The sequence below is a fragment of the Lissotriton helveticus genome, chromosome 1_1, assembly GCF_964261635.1.
Source record: "Lissotriton helveticus chromosome 1_1, aLisHel1.1, whole genome shotgun sequence".
In the NCBI taxonomy this organism is placed as follows: domain Eukaryota; kingdom Metazoa; phylum Chordata; class Amphibia; order Caudata; family Salamandridae; genus Lissotriton; species Lissotriton helveticus.
In genome coordinates, this window is record NC_136057.1 from 642,730,335 (window position 1) to 642,754,869 (window position 24,535).

The 24,535-nt window shown below is 41.8% G+C and overlaps 1 protein-coding gene across 1 annotated transcript in view; it reads left to right on the plus strand.

Annotated features, from left to right (window-relative positions):
- Nucleotides 1–24,290, plus strand: part of GNAI1 (G protein subunit alpha i1) — a 314,590-nt gene extending 290,300 nt beyond the window's left edge. Inside the window, exon 9 of the mRNA XM_078674173.1 lies at nucleotides 22,822–24,290. The gene's annotated coding sequence lies outside the window, so the exon portion shown is untranslated. The remainder of the gene's footprint in view (nucleotides 1–22,821) is intronic.
- The last annotated feature ends 245 nt before the right edge of the window (nucleotides 24,291–24,535 follow it).

A 24,535-nucleotide genomic window follows, 5' to 3' on the forward strand; every position in this document is an offset into this window, starting at 1 on the left:
TATGTCTAAATACGGGAATGATTTCTATGCCTATATAAGGGCAATGTGAATTGTACCTATGAAAGGGCATGAATCTGTAAATTACGCTTGGATTTCTCTACACCCCAGCAATAGATGGGTACACCAGCCCATAGGTGAATCCCATTTTTCGACTGATAGAATTCTGACTAAAAGTAAATTGAACAGCGCATCTGACGCCAGCATGTCTGCCACTGAGACAGATTCGAACATGACAGCCAGTCATGTGCGTTGCCAGGCTCAACAAGTGCAAATGTCTGGCAGCTATGATGGTATGGTATTTAAAATTGTGGTGCTGTCAGCAGCCAGTCACTTTAATTGCAACAGTGGCCAAAGGAGTAGAGGAAGCAGCAAGATGAGTGGGGGAGTACTGCTGTGGCACACCACACCTACAAGCTGTGGCTTGTTGAATAAGAAAAGACTGCGTTTTCAAAGAGTACTACTTAAAATAAACCTGTCTCATTTTCGATCAGGAATAGCATTTCACAGAAATCCCCTCATGCCAATGGGTGGAAAGGGCTTGCCCGAACAACCCTGTGTCTGAAGGGGAATAAACTACAGCCTCTTTCTCTATGTATTCTCTGAATGTTTGTGTGATGAGTGTGGTGTGTAGTGGTATTATGATTTCCTTTGAGACCGCTAAAGCAGTCTGTACCCAGTGCAAAAATGAGGGATTCTCCAGTAGTGTATCTTTTTATAGATTCACATGCTTGAATCTTCCCCTTCGTCGTGGTGAGAGTCCCACGGTAACAGTAAAATAGCAGTATAAAGCTAAAAGGACAATCCCCCTTTAGAATCCCCAGTATTTAGTAACCAGTTTGCAGTTGCTTGGTTGTGTTTCTTTTTTCTTTTTTATTGAACATTGACACCCTGGAAGGGTTATGCTGTATGACATGTAAAAGGCAATAACATTTGTTTAAAAAAAAAACAGTATTTAGTAACCAGTGAGCTTCATTAAGGAACATCCAAACTCCAGCCAATCGTATCGCAGACCCCTGAGTATCCATCCCTGCAGAGCCACCATACCTCAGATTTCTTAACCGCACAGCGTGTTAGGGAGTCTCCTTGAGCTCTGCTCAATCACAGTTTTCTACTTTGAACTCTTCAACTTTCAACTGGCAGTTCTAAAAACAAAAGGGCTGCTCAGGCCCTGCAAGACTTGTGGAAAGTCCAGGCTTTTCTCAGAGGACCCTCCTAAGGAGTGCTAATATTGCCTTTATCCAGAGCACAAGCCGAAAGACTGTAAGCACTGCCGGACTTTTTCCTTAAAAAAAAAAAAAGACTGTGAAGGAAGGCTTCTTATTTGGCTTCAGAAGAAAAGATCTGAGTGATTCTGACTCAGTGAGGAGAGGCCTCATTCCTCCTCAAAGAAAAGGAAAAAGATCCTTCTTCTGGTGAGGGATCCGAAAAAACAAATATCTGAGCAAAGAGTCTTCATTGGAAAAGAAGTAAAAAAGAGCAACCTGGCTCTTCTCAGACCCCAAAAAGATCATTTTCTGCTCCTCCTTCTGCACCACTTACTCCTCTCTCTCTCCCCCCGCCCCCCCCCCAAAAAAAATCTGCCTGTTGACTAGGCATTCTCTGCCTAAGACCGTTGAAAGGAAGACTCCGACGGTTTTGTCAGTGACATCGATGACATCGGCGAAGAAGACTGCTGTCTCGTCGACGAAGACAGAAGTAGTGATGGCGGCTTCGGTGAGGAGTTTGTCGTCGACGAGAGCTTCACCGTCAACTGTCCAATTGTGTGCTACGCCGTTGACTAGCATCTCCACCCCGTCGACAGATACTTCCACGCCATTGTCACAGTCCCTGGTGACTATCCCGTCGACGAGGAAAATGAACATGCCTGTCTCATAATCTCTATTACAAGACTTATAAAAAATATCTCCTCTGCCTCCTGGATTTTCATGAATCTGAGGATGAAGGTCCGTTTGGCCCTGCCTACAGCCCCTCTCAGCTGAGAGTGAATTGCCAGTAATCTGATGATCAGCCAGATAAAACTTCGGCTTACTTTGAAGGTGATTACTCTTTTTGGGAGAGACGCTCTCGTGCACAGCGTCTGGATCCCTTCCAGGAGCACTACCCATACAATGAACAGGAGGAGGAAGACCGTCCAGAACCCCTCCATTAATGTGCCAATGTCACTAGTCACAGACTTGCGTTTCATGCTAGATGACACTACATGCGATTCCCTGAAGCCAATTTGGTACAAAAAACAGTTTCTCGGCAAGAGGAGCCTGCCGAGACTCCAGTTCAGAAAACCCCACTGGCACTACTGAAACAGAAGACGGTACCTCCTCTGCAGATCGCAACTAGGGCATCAGACAGTGGAGACCATCAAAGGGAAGAGGGAGAGATACAAGTGGACACTGATGTCCATGACAAGTGGATGGGTTTCATAGCACAATACACCACCTTCTACCATGCTGCCAGTGGCTGACACTCCACCTGCAGATTTCGGTGGCTTCCACGGTCTGCTAGAGAGCATCAAAACGCTTCGACCTTCCTATGCCCATCAAGCAAGCAGAATGCTTCTTGTGCAATTTTAAGGCTTCCACTCAACGTTCAATTAGGGCAATCCCTACTATCCACTTCTTCTGGCAGGAAGGTATCAAGCTAATGAAGAATCCTGCGTCTGTGCCAGTAGTCATTCCAAAGCTGGATAAGTACTGTGCACCAGAAGACTCTCCGACATGTCTCATTGGCCATCCGAAGCCTGATGCGGTAATAATGCAGGCTGCTCAGAGAAGATCAAAAAACCCTGCTTCTCCATGTACCACCACCCACCAGACTAATAGTGGCGTAGGTTGGACCATATTGGGAAGAGAATCTCCATTCTGGCTACTACAGCCATCAGAGCATCCAAAGCTATGGCTATCCTTGGAAGGTACGATAGGCAGATGTGGTCTGACTATTTTTTGGGGAATTCCTGCCGAAAGATAAGAAAAGGGAAGCACAGCAGATCCTTTCGGAGGGTGAGAGCTTCTTCGGAAGCCATTGATGTGGCTATGGACATTGCCTCCACCGCCTTTAGGCAGATGGCGGCTGCCGCCCGGTTGCGCAGGCAGGGTTGGATGAAAACTACAACATTTCGCCAGAACTTTAGGAAAAGGTGCTGGACTTGCCATTTGATGGAGAGAATCTGTTCGCTAAGCATGTTAGACAATTTATGCTAGCATACCAACCGGGTCATCCATACAACTTCCTTTCACTCAACCTAGAACGGAGTCTGAAAAACGCTGTGCCCCCCACCCTAATATGGAGCTGGATAATCTCAGCTCGCAATCCATCAAGACCAATAAAGCCATGCAACTCGCTATGAGACATGAAGAACCTTCTACTCTTATCAGAAAATTAGAGCTCATACAGAAATCCACTCACAAAACCCAGAAGAAACTAAAATCTATTCCAATGGTAGCAACAGACTTCTCCATCTGGGTAATCAACTTAGTTATCTGACAGACAAAGAGATACCAACCCTTTTACGATCCTATGATCCTGCCCCCATTCATCATACTAAGTTAGATGAACACAGTATTCAGTCAGTCCCAACTAACGCGTGCAGAATTTCAGAGACTAGCAATAGAATACTACATTTTAACAACCTAAAAAATGTGATCATAATTCCCGAAAAGCTAGACTAGTCAACGATCAAACACAGAAACACATTAGGTGTATACTACTCAACTGTCCATCAGCAAAGAAACATGCTGAAGACATAACCGACCTCCTATTAAGCCAGGAAATCGAAGTAACTATACAAACAGAATCATGGCTATCTGACTCTTCTTCCCCATGCCTAGATCTATTAGTCCCCCCAAACTATTACATCATTTGACTAGACAAGCCAATCAAAAAGGGAGGAGGCATCGCCTGTCTACATAGATCTGAAATTGCCTTTACGAAACTACAGCTTGACCCCCTAGTCATGTGAGTATCTCGGTATGTCCTTAAGATCCTCTGACAATCACATTTGTAAACTTACATTCTACCCTGCCCAGGAAAAAATACCAGGTTCATAGACCAGCTGATAGAAATCATCACTTATCCCAATGATACTTTCTTAGGAGACTTCAATCTTCGTTAGGGGGATCATACTGACAATCAGAGCAATCTACTCTAAGCCTTCCTTGAAGTTCAATCGCTGTTCCAAGAATGTCATTTTCCAACCTACTCCAAAGGTTCTACTTTAGACTGGATCATAGCTAAAGAAAAAGCTATAGATCAAATTGAAATCATCCCCTGCGATTGGTCTGATCATCACATCATTACCTTCTAAACACCCTTCACAAAAACAAAAGCTTCCTCACAATCAATAAAACCCAGAAAATGGACTTGTGACACTAAAGGGATCAATATGGATATTGTTGCAGCACGCTGTGAGATAGAATTGAAACATCCTAATAATATGGTTGACGTCAGTGACCTCAAGGAGTATTACAATAATACAATGTTGAGTATTATTGAGGACATAGACCCGTTAAATTCAAAAGGATCCTGGACAAAGATAAAAACCCTTTGGTTTAAAGGTGCCTTCAATGAAGAAAGACGTTCACTTCGATTCACAGAGCGGAAAATGGTGACAACACCCTTCCTCACCCCATTTAATACAACTAAAACAGGCCAGGAAAGCCTACAATAAAAGTATTCTAAACTTTAAAAAAAAAAAGACTTCTTCAGGAAAGAACTGGACAATGCAAAAAACAGACCAAGGAAACTATTCGATCTGCTAAAAGATCATTCCAATAAAACGGCCTAATCTGCACCAACTACTAATTCGAATATATCTGTAGGGAAGATTTCTCCTCCTTCACAGCAAAAGGCATATCGATGGAGGTGGAGCTCAAAAAAGCAGCTGAGTGCCCTTGTTTCACTAAGAGCATCCCAGATGAGCTTCAATTTCAACTAGAACTGGAAACTCCTAAAAATAATGCTGAATGGTCAGAATTCAAGCCTTTCAGTGACCTAGACATTGCAAAGTTCATCTCTACCATTAAACCAAACATTACAACGATCCTCTACCTGCAAAGTGTTGGTCTACAATAAACCATCTGCTCATCCCCTCATGGACAAAGATCATTAACGCTTCGCTGGCACAAGGCTCAATACCAGACTGCCTAGAAACAGGGGTAGCCACTCCAATCTAAAAAAACCAACAGAGAAACCCCTCTGACCCTAACAATTTCAGACCAGTGACAAAGATTCCCATGCTTGCCAAAGTCCTGGAAAAATGCGTACAACAATTGAGCCAACATATCTCTGTATTCAGTCTGTTGAATGACTTCCAATCAGTATTTCACCAAACCATAGTACTGAAACAGTGATACTGCACATTGTGGATGACACTGTACTTTCCCTCAAGCGCAACGTAACCTGTCTCCTAATCCTGCCCGACCTCTCTTCGGCATTCGACGCGGTTAACCATGCTAAAATACTAGATTGCATGAAAAATAGGGTGGGATTAGAGGGTACAGTCCTAAAATTGTTTAGATCGTTCTTAGAGAACAGAATGCAAAACTTCAGTCAACCAAACATTATCAGATTCTTCCAGAAATGCAATCGGAGTTCCTCAGGGCTCAACACTATCCACTGCATTGTTATTAAATCTGTACGTAGAGCCACTCACAGAAACCTTACAACGAGCAAACCTCTTTCCACACGTACTCAGATGATTTACAGCTGTACATTTAGATTACTTCGACAGAAGAGATGAGTATCATGAACCAAGCACAAAAGAGAACCATCCATTGGCTAACCAGTAATTACCTGAAGCTTAACCCATAAAACCCGAATTCCTACTGATTTCCCCCCTGAAAAGCACTACGAACATCGTAGAGTGGACCAATCTGATCACAGCACTAAACTGTACTCCGAGGAATGTTGATTCTACCAAATCCCTGGGGATTATACTAGACAAAACCCTGAACATGCTATCTCATATTATCACAGTCGCAAAAAATGCCTCATTCCATTTAAGCTACCTCAGAAAACTGAAATCTTTACTTAAGTAAGTAGGACCGTAAAACAGCAGTCCTGGCACTAGTAATAACAACGATCGAGTACGGTTGCACAACTCTAGCGGTCTCCCCAAGATTTCAACAGCCCCACCGAAAGCCTGTCTCAATGCAGCCACAAGACTTATAACTGTGTTCGGAAAATTCGACCACCTCTCCCCTCATCTGAAAGCGCTTAACTGGCTGCCTTACAAAGCAAGAATACAACTCAAAATGGCATGTATCACTCACAAAGCGATACACACTATCAGGAGGATGCCGTGTCTCCCGAAGTCATGGAGATCTATTACTGAAACCAACCTGATTCCATAAGAAAAGAACTTATGACCAAGCTTTCTATGGTGCAGCACCTAGAATTTGGAATGCTCTCCCCCCTAACATTAGAGCAATTTCGTCAATCTCTGCATTAAAAATGAAGCCAAATCTTTTTACATGAGTAAATATCTCACATAATCTCAGCAGATTCACCATTATCATTGATCCTCCATGATCATACACATGTTACCTCTCATCGAACTTAAACGTCTGTGGTTTTGTATATATGTATATTAAGCTTTTATGTTTTTCTCAAAATCATTGTACAACTACTGATGACTTGGTAACATAACTGTTTATTGATATGCAAATGTAAAGCGCTCTGATACCCTACTCAGGGTCATATTAGCGCTATATAAAACACCAAATAAATAAATATTGATGAGGCACTCCAGGCTATCAAATCCAACACGGATACGGCAAAATCCTTAGTCAATTTAAATAGAGACGGTTCTCTTCCTTTCGGGCAAGAGGCCAGTTTGCAGCTCGGGCCCAGCCTCAACAGTGTTTTCAACCTTATTACAAGCAAGGTTTCCGTCCTCGGTACTCCGCTCAGTCCTTTCAGCAGACGCCTGCATCAACTTGCCCCAGCTCGAAGACGCCCCGCTTCGGGAGGTAATTCCCATGACACAGGCAAGAGACAATGATTCATCAGGCACTGCCACCCCATTCTCACTTCATTCGGCTCAATACTGCTCCAAATTCTTTCTGCAATGGAACTCAATTTCGTCCGACAGATGGGTGTTAGATGTTTTCAATCGTGGGCACACCCTAGAATTTCTTCAACAACCTCCAGATTATCCCCCAGGAAAGACTGCTCACCACCATTTGGCGCTTCTCAAAAGGGAAATTAAACTCCTTCTCGACAAGCAGGCAATCGAGATAGTGCCGCACAGTCAGCGCAACTTGGGATTCTACTCCCACTTTTTTCTCATAAAGAAAAGAGCTGGGAAATGAAGGCAGGTCATGGACCTCGGGTTGTTGAACAACAAGGTCATCAAAAGCCAACCGTTTTGGATGTTGTCGCTCTAGGAGATTCTCCTTCTCTTGGATTCAGGGGATTACATGACACATGAATCTTCTGGATACGTACTTTCACATTCCTCTTTATCTAAAGCACCGTCGTTATCTCAGGTTCCAAGTGGCAGGGTGCCACAGCCAGTTCAAGGTGCTGTCCTTAGGGCTAAAGTCTGCACCCAGAGTATTCACCAAAAGCTTGGCGCCAGTAGCAGTCTTTCTCTTGCGTTCCGGACCAGGTCTTTCCCTCCCTGGACGATAGGTTAATCAAGGCTCCAACATTTCAGGGTGCAAAAAAGTCCACGTACGCCTGTCTTTACCTTTTTCGCTCTCTGGGTCTCAGTCTCAACGACGAGAAGTCTTTGCTCCTTCCTTCCAGGTTGTGTTTCTGAGAACGAGATTAGACACCGACCTCCCAATGGCCTTTCCCACAGAAGAAATGATTTCTCGTCTTCTAAAGATGACTCCGTCCCTTTCTTCAAAAAAGTTTGTTTCTGTGAGGATTTACAAATCAATGTTGGGAATGATGTCAGCTTGCATTCTGCTGATTCCTCACGGATGTTGCGGATACGGCCTCTCCAGGAGTAGCTCGACGCCCAATGGGTACTTGCTCGAGGCTCCTTCGAGGACATTATTTCAGTCACGCCTTAGACGATCCGGGCGATGTCTTTGTGAAAAGTCAAAAGCAATCTTTCACAAGGCCTATTCTTCCTTCCACCCGAGCCTTTGATGATTGACAATGGATGCCTCCATGGAGGGATGGAGTGCTCACCTCCAGGAGCTTCAGGTTCAGGGGAAGTGGTCTTATCAGGAATCTCTATGCCACATCAAAGCAGTGTTTCTAGGGCTACATTCCTTCCTTCCAAGGATAAAAGGTTCTTCAATCCCTGTCCGCACGGACAACACAACCACTGTTTTACCTGCAGAAATAAGGAGGGACGAGATCGCCGGCTCTCAAGTCTGGCACAACGGATTTGGAATTGGTTGATTCACTACAATCTCTCCTTACAGGTCCAACACGTTCCAGGGGTGCTCAACGAATGGGCCAATACGCTCAGCAGAGATTCCAAGCAGTGTCCTGAATGGGAATTGGACACCGTTCAACTGAAAAGAATTTCAGTTTTGGGGATTGCCAGCCGTGGATCTGTTCGCTACATTACTCAACAAAAAATGTGAGTTCTATGCCGGCATACTCCTTCAACCAGGTTCCCTAGGGAATACCTTCCATTTCTCCTGAGAAGAGACATTTGCCTACGTGTTCCCTCCATTCCCACTGATACCCAAGGTCCTACAAAAAATGTAACTATAACCTTGCTGCATCATTCTCATTGCCCCTGTGTGGGCAAGACAATACTGGTTAACAGAGCTGTTTTGCTTATCAGAAATCTCTCGCTCGTTTTCATTCTTCAGAAAGTCTACTTTCTATGGACCAAGGCCAGGTGATTCATCTGCAAATTCAATTACTTCACTTGTCGGCCTGGCTCCTCACCACACTGAGTTTGAGGACATAGACATATTTCTGAGGAGTGCCGTTCCATTCTTAACCAAGCCCGTGCTCACTCCACAGTCAAGTGTTACTCAGCCAAATGGAAAAGTTTCTGCTCCTTGTGTGCAAATCACTCATGCCATCCTGTCGTGTATTTCTATAGGTTCTGAATCAGTCCCCCTATTCCTGACCCTATTCTGGTTAAACTAACTATCAAGTTAACTAACAGTCAGCCCATGAGGCAAGAAAACCCCCATGATGCAGATACCGTTATCTGACGCAGTCACACTACGGCACAGGAACGTGTTATCTGATTAGGTCATAACGCTTGAGATCTAATTAGACAAGCGACATTCCTCCAGCCCCTGATAAGGCATACGACGTTCTCATAACAAATCAAACCTATGACAACCTGGAAAATCCGTGCGGCCATTGTTTTGATTTCACAGAGAACTTTTGCAAAAGAATGTGCTAACGAGCAAGTCGTATGACATCTTTATTGACGTACCTATGTCCATCCTTACGTCAATCTCGGCACCTTTAAGGTATAAATATTGCCGACCTTGCCCTATGCAAAGACACGCGTGGTGACAAGACGGAGCAGCCATACTTGCCGAAGCCGAGAGCAGAAGCAGACCCCGCAGGCAGCAGCCCCGCCTTCCTGACGCGCTGAGAGACGCGCTGCTATCTCAAGCCGAGAGACCCAGCACCGGCGCTTTCGGGCAGCCCTCGCACGCAGCCTGGAATATCGAGAGCAGAGAAAGAGATACCATTCCTCATTCATCCTAAATTCCAGGTACAGAACTGAATAACCCCTCCTAGAGAATTCTTTAGTTATTCACTTGGCAAAAACAAACTTAACTTAAACTGTAACTTTCTATTCCCGCCCACGCATTAGACTTAGGTCAGGTACACTGGGTAGGCGTATTTAGAAACACCAGTTGAGTACGTTTAGTCAAATGTATATATGTATGTAAATATATTTTAATCATTTTTAAACATCATATGGCTCAGAAACCATATCAATGTTTTTACAGTATTATTTTATACTATTGCTTTTAATGTATGCACTTTACTTAACTATAAGTATTGCAATAATATCGATCCATTTCTCTTGTACGAGAAAAGAGACTGATCAATAAATAACACCTTTTATTGAACACGCCCGTCTCTTCCTTTTCTCTACATTCTGATGAGACTAAGAATGCACGTACTGACTGAGTAAAATAATTGCCTTGTGCTCACACGACTCTTGAGATTGACTCTTGATTAGGGGAGAGCAAAGTTGTCATGTTCTATGGTTGTCAGAAACTAAATCCCTTCTTGTCTAATCAGGGGAGTTAATCCTTCCTTGAACATTCGAGAAAGTTTCTAGCGAACTCTGAGCTTAGCTGGCAAACCCAAAAATTAAGTCTAGCATCGACAGTAGTAGACCTAGTTAACGTCTGGCCTAGGCCTTTACTGCTGTAGGTACTATTCCAATGCGCAGAGCCTATTGGGAAAATAGGAGCTACACTACATGGCGCCCAACGTGTTTGGAAAGGGCGATAAAACTAACGTAAGACATTTAGAGTAACTCAGTCGTGCTTTCTCACTCAGACCCCTTTTCCCAAATACTCCAAAGACGTCTGGAGTGGGTGAAAGGTTATAATATCCTCCAAAACCTCGCAGGAGGGAACTCCTATGTGTGGTTCTTGGTCTAGTCAACGTTGAAGGATAAAACAGTTCCAGAATATTGTGCATCTAATCTCTGTTTCCATAAAGAAACCTGATCTGCAAATAAACATAATACCATCCTGTCAGCAAAATGGACAGCGATGAAGAACGAGAGGTTACTAGATTAGCTACTGAAATAGCAGATGCAGATGCTACCATGCAAGCAGCAGACGCGGATATAATACTCATTCCGGTCGCCAAAAGGAGATCTATAACCTTAAAACTTATAGAAAATGGACTGACACCTAGAGGTGGCACAGTCATATTCGTAATCGAGGCACACGAATATCGGCAGACAGAGGTATACTATACATGGATACATTTTCCAGCAGCTAATACTATAACAAAGTACTTCCACTATTACAAAGTAGAGGAACCTCCTAATGAGTACACTCCTTTCGAGGAGGTGGAAGTACCACTCAAATTCCAAGAGCATTTGCTCTTATTTGATGGCGCCCTAAAACATAATAATCACATTACAAGGCTCGGTCCTTTAGGAAGACCAGGAGCAACGTGGCCGGTCTTAGCCGGATACACACCATATCCAGACATCGAAAGAATGCCTGCAGCAGAGCTGTTAATACAGCTAAAACAACTACTAAAAATTCACAGACAATTAGTTCAGTATGTAATGCGGACTTCAACAATTCAGCCAGCGATTAAACTACCACAGCTGACCCCTCACCAGGGGAACACAAATAAAATTACACCACAGAACATCCAATCCTGCCTAGGTAAAGTTCCAGCTAAACGGGAACAAATACCATTCTGGTTGGCACAGAAAATTACCCAAATAGAGGCGGTGTTTCCTGACACCACCCCATTAGAAAAACACAGGATTCTGACTATGTCTCCCAATGGGAATCGCACCACACATTGAGGACTGTGACACTTGGGGTACAGTCTTTGCTTCCATATACACAAAAACGCACGGTGTTCCATCCATTTCGGTAATACCAGATGTGCTAAAACAAATTCAAGATGAATACGGTCCAGAACCTGCTTTAACTCTTGGTATGAAATTACTAAAAGACTTCAAGCAGGTCTCGGCTATATTACTAGCCAACATAAAGGGTGAAGCAGCAAACGTGGCGATCCGCCAGAGGTTAAAAGAGACAGATATAGCAGACCAACCAGCTGAAATTGCCAGAATCATAGAAAAATCCTATGAAGAACTAGGCAGAGATAGTCTAGGTGGAATACCAGTAAAACCGCAACTGACTACAAGTCCAGAAAAAATGTTTTTTAATAATAATAATTCACCAAAAAAGAACTGGGATGGGAACAAACAATCCAATCCTAAAGAAAAGAAATTCCAGTCCAGAGGAAGGTCTCCTAGGCGAAGAGAGAAATCTCCAAACCAGAGACAAAGGTCACCCCAGAGTGACCCCTCTGGGAATAGATATAACCTTAGAAATAGGGATAATATTAAAAAACCTGATAGATATCAAGACATTGATACACGTCCCTCTCAATCTTTTCAGAATTCCTCGCAGAAATCTGAAAGAAGAGGACGATCAGAAGAGCACGCCAAGTCCAAAGACAAGGAACCTGCTCAACTGAAAAAGAAATTACAATTTCCAAAAAAGAAGGTAGCCAGTATCAAGGTAGTTAACAATGCCGAGAATACTGAGGACACAACTGAAAAACGGAGAGTGGGCTCAGACAATGCTAGACAGCGCAGCAGAGGTGAGCATAGCTCGCAAAGTCCTTATGAATCATCTGGAGACAGTGGACACGAATGAATACCTTCAAGTGGAAACTGCAGATACCAGAGTTAGCAAGCCCCACAAAATATACGAGATAACATTACGTATAGAGGGAGATAAGACTAGTAAAATAAGGGGACTATTTTGGGATAACCTATCCAAGGGCTATGACATCCTTCTAGCTGAAAAAGACTGGCCACCAGAGTTTGTCAGGGAGTGCCCTCATGGCGAAGAAGTAATTATGCCTGCCTTCTCGAATCAAATACCGATTCATAAAAAATACACACTTGCTAGAAAGTGGGCAGTGGCCTTAGCACCTGCTTTATATAAAAATCATGTAGGATGGGATGAGGATTCTCCTCCTCACAAAGTCCAGTTAAAATCACAACCAACTGCACAAAGGCAGTACCCAATTAAGCAAGAAGCTAAAAAACAAGTAAATGAAATACTAGATCAGCTAGAATACCAGGGGGTGATTGAAACTTGCACCTCACAAATGAACAATCCTTTGTTTCCGGTCTCCAAACCAGACAATTCATACCGTCTAGTTTTGGATTACCGACACCTTAACACATGTTGCAAAACTTTTGCAGTGCAAAACTCACACAGTGCTGCACTAATGAATAACATAGTGCGCAAAAAATACAAAACAACCTTGGACATCTCCAATGGATTCTTTTGTCAAAACATAGCACCAGAGAGCAGATATTTAACAGCTTTCTCAGTAAATGGCACTCAAAAACAATTCTGTCGGTTAGCCCAGGGGTACAAGTACAGCCCGGGGGTATTCTCAGCGAGAGTAACAGAATTACTACAACAATATGATGATGAAGCATTATCTTATGTCGATGACATTTACTTAACAGATGATGACTTGGAAACTCACTTGAAAAGAGTGAACACCATAATACTTGGTTTCGCTGCAGAGGGTTACAAATTCAACTTCAAAAAATCCAGAATTGCCCATCTGACAGTCCTATTCTTAGGATATGAGTTATCAAGTGAAGGCAAAAGCCTGGCAGACAATTTCCTAGAGAAATGTGCCGTAATCCAAGCTCCTAAAACACTAAAAAACCTACAGTCAATTCTAGGCTTCCTAAATTTCGGAAGAACTTACATTGCAAATTACGCAGAAAGGGTCAAACCCCTTTACGATCTAATTAAACCAGATTTTAAAAGATCAAGTTGGACTCAAACACACACAGACATTTTGAGATCCTTACAAACAGACATGCTAATTAAGACAAAATTAGAAACACGTGATAATACACGCAACCTTGTGATCCGAGTCATCCCAGGGAGATGCGGATTCACATACCTGACCTCTAATGAGGGAGAAAAGGTACCAATTGCATTCAAATCACACTTGTACACGAAAGCTGAACAGAGATTCAGCAACAAAGGAAAAATTGTTCAAGCAGTTCAAACCGCAATAGCTAGAGAAAAAGAAATAGCTGACGGTAGACATATCACAGTCAGAACAGCTGAATCAGCCTTCGAGGCACTAACAACACCGTGTAATTTACCACCAACAACATTGAATCCGGAATGGATACAATGGGTGAATTCAATCACAACGGACAAAGTATACTACTACTTTGATCCAGAACTAGAAGAATTGGAAAATCTAAAATATGAAAAGACGTATCCTCTGCCAATCGACATTCTGCCTCTACGACATTACGCCTGTGTAATCTATACAGACGGACATGCTCAACCCTCCGTTTGGGGAGAACATGCATACAATCCCACATGTGAGATCACAAAAGAAGTGTGGCGCGGAGGTAAACTAAGACCTCTATTAACAAAATCACACTCAGTAGAAACAAATTCAGAACTGCAAACTGAAATAATAGCTTTGAAAATGGCGCTAGATAATGCGGATCGCGAATTCCCGACACTTATAGTGTCAGATTCATATTTCTGCGTCAAAGCATATAACAAGGATTTGCAGACATGGATTCAGAACGGTTACAAAGATGACACAGATGCACCAATAAAGCAGAGACTTCTCTGGGAACAAGTAGCTCTTTTGAAGAAAGAACTACCAAAGACTCACGTGACTCACTCACGGAGTCATCAACGTGATGGCGTTCACGTTGTGGGGAATTCATTGGCTGAGACAGCCGCAGCGGCAGCCACTAAATCGGCTTCCGTAGATCGAAAAAAGCATACATTAAAATACATTGACGGTGAAACATTGCTGGCGGTGAAAACATCATCAAAAGGCGACTGCTCAGCGTTACCGATCAACTATCCACTCAATTATACATACATAATCGATGCAAACTCCGTCCCTTTTGCTCGAATCCCTGGAGTGGGGGATAGAGTGATTCCAAACATGGACAGGAGAAACTTGTTAATCGCAGACGCACACATGGGCGAGGGTCACAGACACCTTAAATTAAAAGATTCTCTGGAAGATTTACAATCACGGTACTGGTGGCCAGGCATGAGCCTCCATCTTACCATCTTTGTAAAAAACTGCCCAAACTGCAACAGAGATCGCAGTGGGGAGAGAAGCAGTTTAATACCTCGTCGTATCAAGGCAGATAATATTACCAGCAAAAAGAATGGCTTGCGATTAACATATACAGGCTAGTTCCCACTTATAATGTAGATCCACAGCACTCAGCTGACGTCCGGACTGTTATACAAGATTTGCGAGTCTAAATGGCATATACGCTAAGAGCATGCTACGTTCGACCATTTTTTTTCTTTTTCTCAGGCAATCCAGCCTGGGGGGGAAAGAACGGCCAAATGAGCACAGCCCAGCGGGAATCTTCTCACTTCCTTCCTGAGGGTATGGGATGGTGTAAAGAAAAAACCAAGACAGAAAGCAATCTATAATAGAAAGGATATTAGGTTCGGGAGCTGGGTGGGTCAAACATCTAATAAGTGTCCAACGTAGTCTAAATAACTTGCCAAGAAATTCTCTGAAGGGATTCAGTCCGTACGAATTATTATTCGGAACTAGGATGTTGATCTCTGACCTTGATAGTCAGACTTCAGTGGTAACAGAAAAAAGCTTTGATGTCAAAGACCGTTTGGCTATTTTGCAGGACTTAAACAAAACAAGAAAAGACCTGAGCAACATACAGTTGAAACAACAGCCAACAACCACTGAAGAATCACCACCTGTCCCAGCAAGACCTGTCTGGATTCCAAAAGTCGGGGATCTAGTCAGGGAGAAGATCGCGGTAAAGAAGGAATTTGGGCCTTCTTACAGAAAAGCAGTTCCTGTCTTGTCTGTCAACGGGACAAGATCAGTTGTACTACCGCCACTTGCTGGAAAAAAGGAGAACCGAGTTGTATCCATCGACCTGGTAAAACCACAACATGTGGCCGATAACAAACAGTAGGCCAAGTGGACTCCCAATAAGTAGCAGAACACCAAGGTTTGCTACCAGTACAGAGGTCCTAACAAAGAGGCTCATCACATTCGAAACGCCTACAGAAGAACAACAAGGACTATGCAACAATGCAATAGAACTTAGACCTCTGAAAACCCAAATAAAGACATTTAGCAGAGACACACCAATCTATACTGAAGTACCAAGTGAAAATGCAAAAAACAAAAATCCTGAACCAATTGGAACAATTGACAGAACTGCATCCGGTTACTTCATCAACTTCGATGATTCCTCTGAAGGCTTCAGCGAACAAAAGACACAGCCATCATCAAAATCCTTTAAAGACAAAGCGAAGGAACTTTTGAAACAACTAAAAGAAACATATCTGATTTCTCCATGGATTGAATTTTGGGTGGGTTTTGGTGCATTTATCCTCATACTTTGGCTCATCATGGTATTTACTTTGGGACGCTTCATTGAGGGAAAATATGCTAAAATGGACACAGCAAGTCAGAACATCAACTTGGTCCTCAAACCACACACATCTTCACACGTCAAGAAACGAGAACTTTCTTCAGAACTTTCTTCAGCCAACTTCACAGCAATTCCAATACCTGGTGGGGTAGCCTGGGACAACACTGACTATGAAATTTTTGGTCCGGTCGAGATCCTGAAATATCCACACCAAATCAAGATCTCCTTGAGTGATTTTGCAAAACCAAACTCATTTGCTGATGATTGGGACTTTGAAAGTATAAACAATATGATGTCTGACTTAGTAATGTCTGCTAAATTTACAAAACACGATTATTTGCAAGGTTCTACAAATTATGATAGTATGTATTGCTATAACCATTATGGTAACCATTTCTTGCATAAATCTGCACAACCTAGAAATGTTTTAAATTTTAATCAATGGGAACATTGTGCTACACCTCCAAAAGGGAGCTCTAGAACCGTTTATGACAAATATTCATACTTTCAAGGTTTTAACACTAGTAATGCTGAAACATTTTATTATAAATTGTCAAACAAGACAGGGACCAAAACCATGATAACCAACACAAAATTGATTTATTCTGATTCATTCTTTGAAAAAATGAATACTTTTGGATTCGATTATTGGGACAAAAATGTTGATTTGAAAAGTGTTTGGGGTACAAAAGAATGGCAAGTACAGGGTATAGAAGCTTTGTTTAGAGCCTGCATGATCCCAGAACAAATGATATTTTTAAATGACACTGTTCAACAAACCACCTGTCTTGGCTTAGCCAAAATCAAAGATTTAAATAACCCGTCTATTCCAAAGCCAACAATGTTTAGCAATAACTCTGATACAGATGAAGAAATAGACATAAACCATATACTTAACCAAAACAGAACACATCCTGATTGGAAACAATGGTTGATCTGGCCCACAGATACAAATAACTGTCAAGATAGATTCCTGAATAAAACACAGGGTTTCAAAATGACTAGGCCAGACCCTAGATATCCCCAAAGACATCACCCAGGGATAATAACAACCTACAGTGTGGGCAAATTATGCCTTCAATGGCTACAGTCTTCCACACTGCCTGAAATTAAGCAACACCTAACTTTACTTACTGATGGTGCTGACTTGCGTGATTTCATAATGGGACCACGCAAACAGCGTCAAAAGCGTTTCATAGCAGCCTCTGTATATGCAGCATACAATGAGGCCTGGAAGGTTACTCAAATTGAAACAGCAGAGAGAATACGTGAAATTGATCGTATTAATTTGGAAAAATCACTTTCTGTGGTGGACAATGGGTTAATGACTCTGTCCTCCAGAATTTTTTCATTGGACAGCATTGTGTCTTCAGCAATCGATATATTATCGCAAGACTTACTGTTATTACAACATGGTCAGTCACAATTGCGTTCTATCGTACAGCTTGGCTGGACGTTTAAAATCTGCGTTCAGGCTATGTGCCTTGGCGTTTAATCAACACTACGTCACTATTCCAAATCTTTAACCTTACTGATAGACAAATCGGCATGGCGCAGAAGGGTGCTGATTATACAATCTTGAGCATTGAAAAACTAGAAAGATTACCGTTGACAATGTCAGAACGACCTGTCAGTGAATGGATAATCCACGGAATCATAAATATTCCAATCTCAACCTTCAGGTTTCAATACTGCCAAAAATATATACAGGCTGGCATGTACGAGAAATTGGGAAAGGGGTACCTTAAAACAACTTGGAACCTGCCCTATTCACATGCATGTGTCAGTAATAAAGGACAGAAAGTGTTTCTTAGTGGCAACAATTGTGCTATGTCACTAAGCGGCACGCTTCTGTGTAACAGAATTAGTTTGCACGGAGCCTGTGAAGGGAATTCATACAACCTTTCATGTCACCAGCAAGGCGCACCTGCAACTGAAATAGAACCATTCTTTCAAAGACTCTATAATGGGAGTTACATTCTTATTGTAGACCGCAGATGTTGTAGTCTTATGCCCGGGACTCCTTATCTCGTCACCACGACAGCGAAGGTCAAGTGCTGTGGACGTTCTTTGTTCCCCAGCTCCTTACCAGACAGGGAGGCAAGGGCATGGCCCGGTTTGAAAATTACTTCTATTCGAATAGATACTTTAAGCAGAATGAAAACAGTGCTTCTACAGACGCCTACAAGGCTCACGTCATCAAAAGAAACATATGATCTACAAGTCGCAAGGACGACTGCAGAGATACATACATTATTATCGACTAATTCCCCCGTACATTTCGCGGAAATCCTGAGCGAAATCTTAAATATTTCTGATACCACTGGGGTCTCAAAGGTATTTAAGACAGTATTTTCGATGGCATTAACACCATTCAAAGCCATACTGGGTATTTTTCCAGATTTCGTCCATTCGATTTTTGGCGGACTTCCCCTGATCCTGGGACTAATTGCAGGAATCCTATTCCTAGTCCTTATTTTTCGTTATGGCAACCCATGTCACAGATCAAACTCTCGCGACAATGGAAGATACGATCCTAGCCATTGGATACCGGGACCGGATATCAAAAATCCTGGGACTCTCCCGGCTTAGAGACCTAAACATGACTTGGTTTCTATCATTTCGACCAATGTGGCAAAGGTGTGTTTTACCTGTACTAAGGTGTCTGCTATGCGGAGAAGAATGCGTGTTCGACACCTGTCTGACGCTACAATCGGATGCGCCAGTGGATGCAGATACACTGTTGGTTCCTACCAAGGTTCACGCACTGCTGCCCTCAAAGGATGCCAATTCTGATGACGGCATTCCTGGAATCTTCACCACTACGATTGAAGAGTAGTGAAGTTCAAGATGAAAGCAACATCGAACAGGTACGACCTTCTGTCAGCAATGCAAATCAGAATGTCAATGGAGACAATCATGCGCACGAATGCATGGTTACCCCTATTTCCGACCTAGTGGAACTTTCCCATGAAGCTGTTGACAGTTTTTTCGAAAGCCTGAATGATATGATGTTCTCTCCGGAACAGAAATAGAGACTTTTGAGTAAACTCGCACACGGCGTTCCCTGAATTCGGCCTTCAACTTTTAAAAAAAATAAAGTCACATGAACAATTACAATCCAGTTCACGGACAGCAACTTTTTTCAGCAAGCCCCTTAAAATATTTTTCTATATATTTTTTCCCCGGGACACTGATCTTCTGCTTAGAGTAAGAAACTATTCCTAGAGAACTAAGATTTCTATTTTTAGATACTTTATATAGACTTTAGCTGCCCGCTGGTATGTTCACAAATATTTTATTATGTGATGAAATGGTCTCGACTTTCCTTTCTGTATAGCTATATTAAGAGCCATTTCATGTGTATTTCTCATATACCAAAAAGCAATAATGCATTACAATGCGTGTTTACTTTTGCATTTAATTCATAGCTTAAGTGCATACAATATATATGACTGCAATTTTTCAGTATATTTGAAAATTTCGAAATGCATTTATGTATTTTGGGGTGGTAAGGTATACACTATACTCTATAGTATGTTGTACTATGTTATACTATGCATAGATTAGTAGATATGACCATAGTTAGCGTGGAGTGGGTGTCGTGTATTTCTATAGGTTCTGAATCAGTCCCCCTATTCCTGACCCTATTCTGGTTAAACTAACTATCAAGTTAACTAACAGTCAGCCCATGAGGCAAGAAAACCCCCATGATGCAGATACCGTTATCTGACGCAGTCACACTACGGCACAGGAACGTGTTATCTGATTAGGTCATAACGCTTGAGATCTAATTAGACAAGCGACATTCCTCCAGCCCCTGATAAGGCATACGACGTTCTCATAACAAATCAAACCTATGACAACCTGGAAAATCCGTGCGGCCATTGTTTTGATTTCACAGAGAACTTTTGCAAAAGAATGTGCTAACGAGCAAGTCGTATGACATCTTTATTGACGTACCTATGTCCATCCTTACGTCAATCTCGGCACCTTTAAGGTATAAATATTGCCGACCTTGCCCTATGCAAAGACACGCGTGGTGACAAGACGGAGCAGCCATACTTGCCGAAGCCGAGAGCAGAAGCAGACCCCGCAGGCAGCAGCCCTGCCTTCCTGACGCGCTGAGAGACGCGCTGCTATCTCAAGCCGAGAGACCCAGCACCGGCGCTTTCGGGCAGCCCTCGCAGGCAGCCTGGAATATCGAGAGCAGAGAAAGAGATACCATTCCTCATTCATCCTAAATTCCAGGTACAGAACTGAATAACCCCTCCTAGAGAATTCTTTAGTTATTCACTTGGCAAAAACAAACTTAACTTAAACTGTAACTTTCTATTCCCGCCCACGCATTAGACTTAGGTCAGGTACACGGGGTAGGCGTATTTAGAAACACCAGTTGAGTACGTTTAGTCAAATGTATATATGTATGTAAATATATTTTAATCATTTTTAAACATCATATGGCTCAGAAACCATATCAATGTTTTTACAGTATTATTTTATACTATTGCTTTTAATGTATGCACTTTACTTAACTATAAGTATTGCAATAATATCGATCCATTTCTCTTGTACGAGAAAAGAGACTGATCAATAAATAACACCTTTTATTGAACACGCCCGTCTCTTCCTTTTCTCTACATTCTGATGAGACTAAGAATGCACGTACTGACTGAGTAAAATAATTGCCTTGTGCTCACACGACTCTTGAGATTGACTCTTGATTAGGGGAGAGCAAAGTTGTCATGTTCTATGGTTGTCAGAAACTAAATCCCTTCTTGTCTAATCAGGGGAGTTAATCCTTCCTTGAACATTCGAGAAAGTTTCTAGCGAACTCTGAGCTTAGCTGGCAAACCCAAAAATTAAGTCTAGCATCGACAGTAGTAGACCTAGTTAACGTCTGGCCTAGGCCTTTACTGCTGTAGGTACTATTCCAATGCGCAGAGCCTATTGGGAAAATAAGAGCTACGCTACAATCCGCTCCATCTCCGGAGGAGGTTTGGCCATATCTCCTGTCGCTAGCAAAAGCTGGCACCTCTCATTCCTCGGTAAAAGTCAATTTGGCCACAATTTCAAGGTATAGGAGACGTTCAAACTAGTCGTCCCTATTGTCCTGCAAGTTGGTGAAGGAATTCACGAAAGGCCTTTTCAGAGCCTACCCGCCGGTTCATCCTGCTCCGGTGCTCTGGCAGTTAAACATTTTGTTGTCTCATCTCATGAAAGCGCCATTCGAGCCAATTCACAAGTGTGACAGAAAATTTCTATTTTGGAAGGTGGCTTTTCTTTAAGCCATCACGTTGCTTAGACTTATTTGTGAAATTCAAGCCTTCACTGCAACAGATCCTTACCTTCAGTTCCAGCAGGATAGTGGTGCTACCCACTATTCCCTCGGTCATACCCAAAATACCTACCATGTTCCATCTGAATTAACCTGTGGTCCTGCCTTCATTCGTTCCTGCTCCGTTTACACCAGCAGAGAGCTCTGCTTTCCTTGGACATCTAACAATGTGTAAAGTTTTACCTTCTGCAAATCTACTCAATTGCTCATCGCCTTCTCTGCCCTAGGAAGGGTCAAACTTTGACCAGAGCTTCGATTGCTCGTTGGGTTTCTTCTACTATAACCTTCAGCCATGCGGGTCACCCACTTGCTTTCAAAGTGACTGCCCATTCCACGATGAAGATGGCAACATCCTCGGCACAGTTTGCCAGTGTGTCTCTGTCCTACATCTGCAGGGCAGCGACATGGACAAGCGTCCATACCTTCACAAGGCACTACTGCCTGGCTACTTTGCGAAAGATGGATGCTGCGGTTGGCCAAGCGGCTCTTCGTCTGTTCGCTTAAGGTAGGCCTCAGTCCTGAGGTTTATTAAGAATTTTTATTATCATTATGTTTACTACTATTATGGTTATTCTCTCTGCCAAATCTTAATGTATATACATAGATATATGTGTATTTTATAACCGCAGAAGTTAAGTGGCTTGGTTCACTTCAGGTGGTGACATTGTCGCATGGTGGGATGGTTCACCTGTTTTTCCCACCTCAGATTATGTATTGCTTGCTTGTCTGATTCAAACATGTGAATCTATAAAAGATACAATACTGGACAAAAAACAAGTTACTTACCTGTACACTGTGGTTCTCCAGTATTGATATCTTTTATAGATTCACATGTGGGCCTCCATCCTCCCCTGACAGGTGCACCCTTCCATACCTCTTTTGTTAATGACTAACTACACGTGTTCGAAATCTGATGTATGGTGGCTCTGCAGGGAATGGATACTCTGGGACTCCCACCATGATGAAGGTGGAAGATTCAAGCATGTTAATCTATTAAAGATAGCAATACCAGAGAACCACAGTGTACAGGTAAGTAACTTGTTTTTTCTCTTTTAAAAATTCCCCTTCGGGCACAGAGTTTGGGATATGGGTTTACAATGGGGTTTCTGGATGCTTCTTCTGCACTGAGTTACAGTCCTTGCAGGGGGCACTAAAACAATGTTAACATCCATGTTACAGGCCAAATCCAAATCTTAGCCTGCCTGATCCACCAAGCTCATTGGTCTTGAGTAGCAGGTTAGTAACTTTTAATTTTGGCATTAAAGTCCTACTTATTCTGGACACATTGGGTTTGAGGTGGCCAAGTTCTGCTGTAAAAGTTTTGTAGGCCATGTATAGGTACATAAACCATGTACTAATTCTGTGAATCTTTTTCCCATAGGTTAAAACTGATTTCATATTGTTTTAAATTATGGCTTTTGGAGTGACGAGAAGATGTGTGCTGAATGATGGACCAGTACTGTACTTGCCAGTTTTAACAGCTTTATTTATGTTCATGTCTTGTAAATTTTCAAGTAATTAGTATTAGACCACAATGAAAAGTATCTTGATTGTATGTATACTTGTAATTGTAGGAATGTTATTTGTACAGACATTGAACAGAATATTTGAATGATTTACTTTGTCCTTTGAAGTTCCTCTGTTTTATGAAATATTTCAGGACAGACATTCTTGCCTTCAGATTATTTTGACAAATACTGTACATTTGAATTCAGTTTACCTTTTAAAACATGCATGCTGCCTTATTCTCAGTTTTTGTTTGCTTGCAGACCATACAGATCTATCAGTTAGGTCTATTGAAATCAGGAGACTGCCTTGCATCTGCACAAACTGTATGGATGTAACCAAATATCAGTCTTGTTAACTACAGCCTTCACTGTGCATTTTTATTAACTCGTTTGTACATTACCTTATGGGTGATGACAACGTTAATTTTTATACATTTTAAAAAGAACTACGATTTTATTTGTAAATATTCTTTTCCAGAAGGGAGGATAACTTTTGGGTATGAAATAGAAACAATGAAATTTGGACATGGAAAATGGTGTTGAAGCATTCCTTTACTTTGTTGTCAACAAGATGACGCTCTGTATAGATTAATAGAATAATGAACGTTAAGTTTATGCATTGTTTAATATTTTGCTATATTTTAGCATATGTATAGCATTTAAATTGCAAGTATGTTACAATTGTTTTAAGTTTAAGCTCTTTATAATTTACAGAGGGCTACCTAATTAGCAGGAGGAATAACAAGCATTTGATGCTTATGTGGAATTCCAGAATTTTGCTCTGGATATTCTGAATAGTTTAGGGGAGGATTTAAGAATGGAGCATTATTGTTCACTTAATAATTTGTTATAGCACACATAAATCTAATTGTTTAGAAATGGTTTTCTTGATCCATCCATTCTTTCTCACTGTGAGCAGGCTACTAGTTTAGTCTGCATTGCTGTTTAACAGCTTATACATTCTGGAGATTAACTTTTTCTTTTAAGTCATAGTATCATACCAGTTGTTTGCTTTAGTTTGTGTGACTAATTGTAGTTGAATCTTCCTCATTAAAGTTGTTTTTGTATATCAATGTAAAAAATGAAATTCGTAACTGCTGAATTTAGTCTGTCTATATTCTTTATGTGCCTTGCCTGAAAATAAATTGTTTAAAGTTGAATGGAAGACCTGCATTCACAGTGTGTAAATAATTGCGGAGAATGAATATTTTCTCAAGTTCAATTTGTAAACTAGCAACTGTTGGATTGCATCTGTTTGAGGTCTCCCAACAAACTCCTGAACTTTATCCTGTATAATGGTTATTAACATCCTAATAAATCTGACATTTTTAACATTTGTAAATATTGTTTTATTCCTATGTTTGCATTTCTAAGGTTGGCATATGTAATATAGTCACTGCATATTTAAAAATGTTTAGATATGTTTGAACATGTTTTAGCAGTTTCCTAAGATTCTAAAGTAGTTGCTCTGAGAGTATGAAAAGGTTCTGCTTGCTATATTTTTGTAGCCATAACAGCAAATAAGGCTATTTTTAGACCCCGACCCCACTACCCCCTCTGCCTCCCTCCCCTAACCCTTTGGCAAAG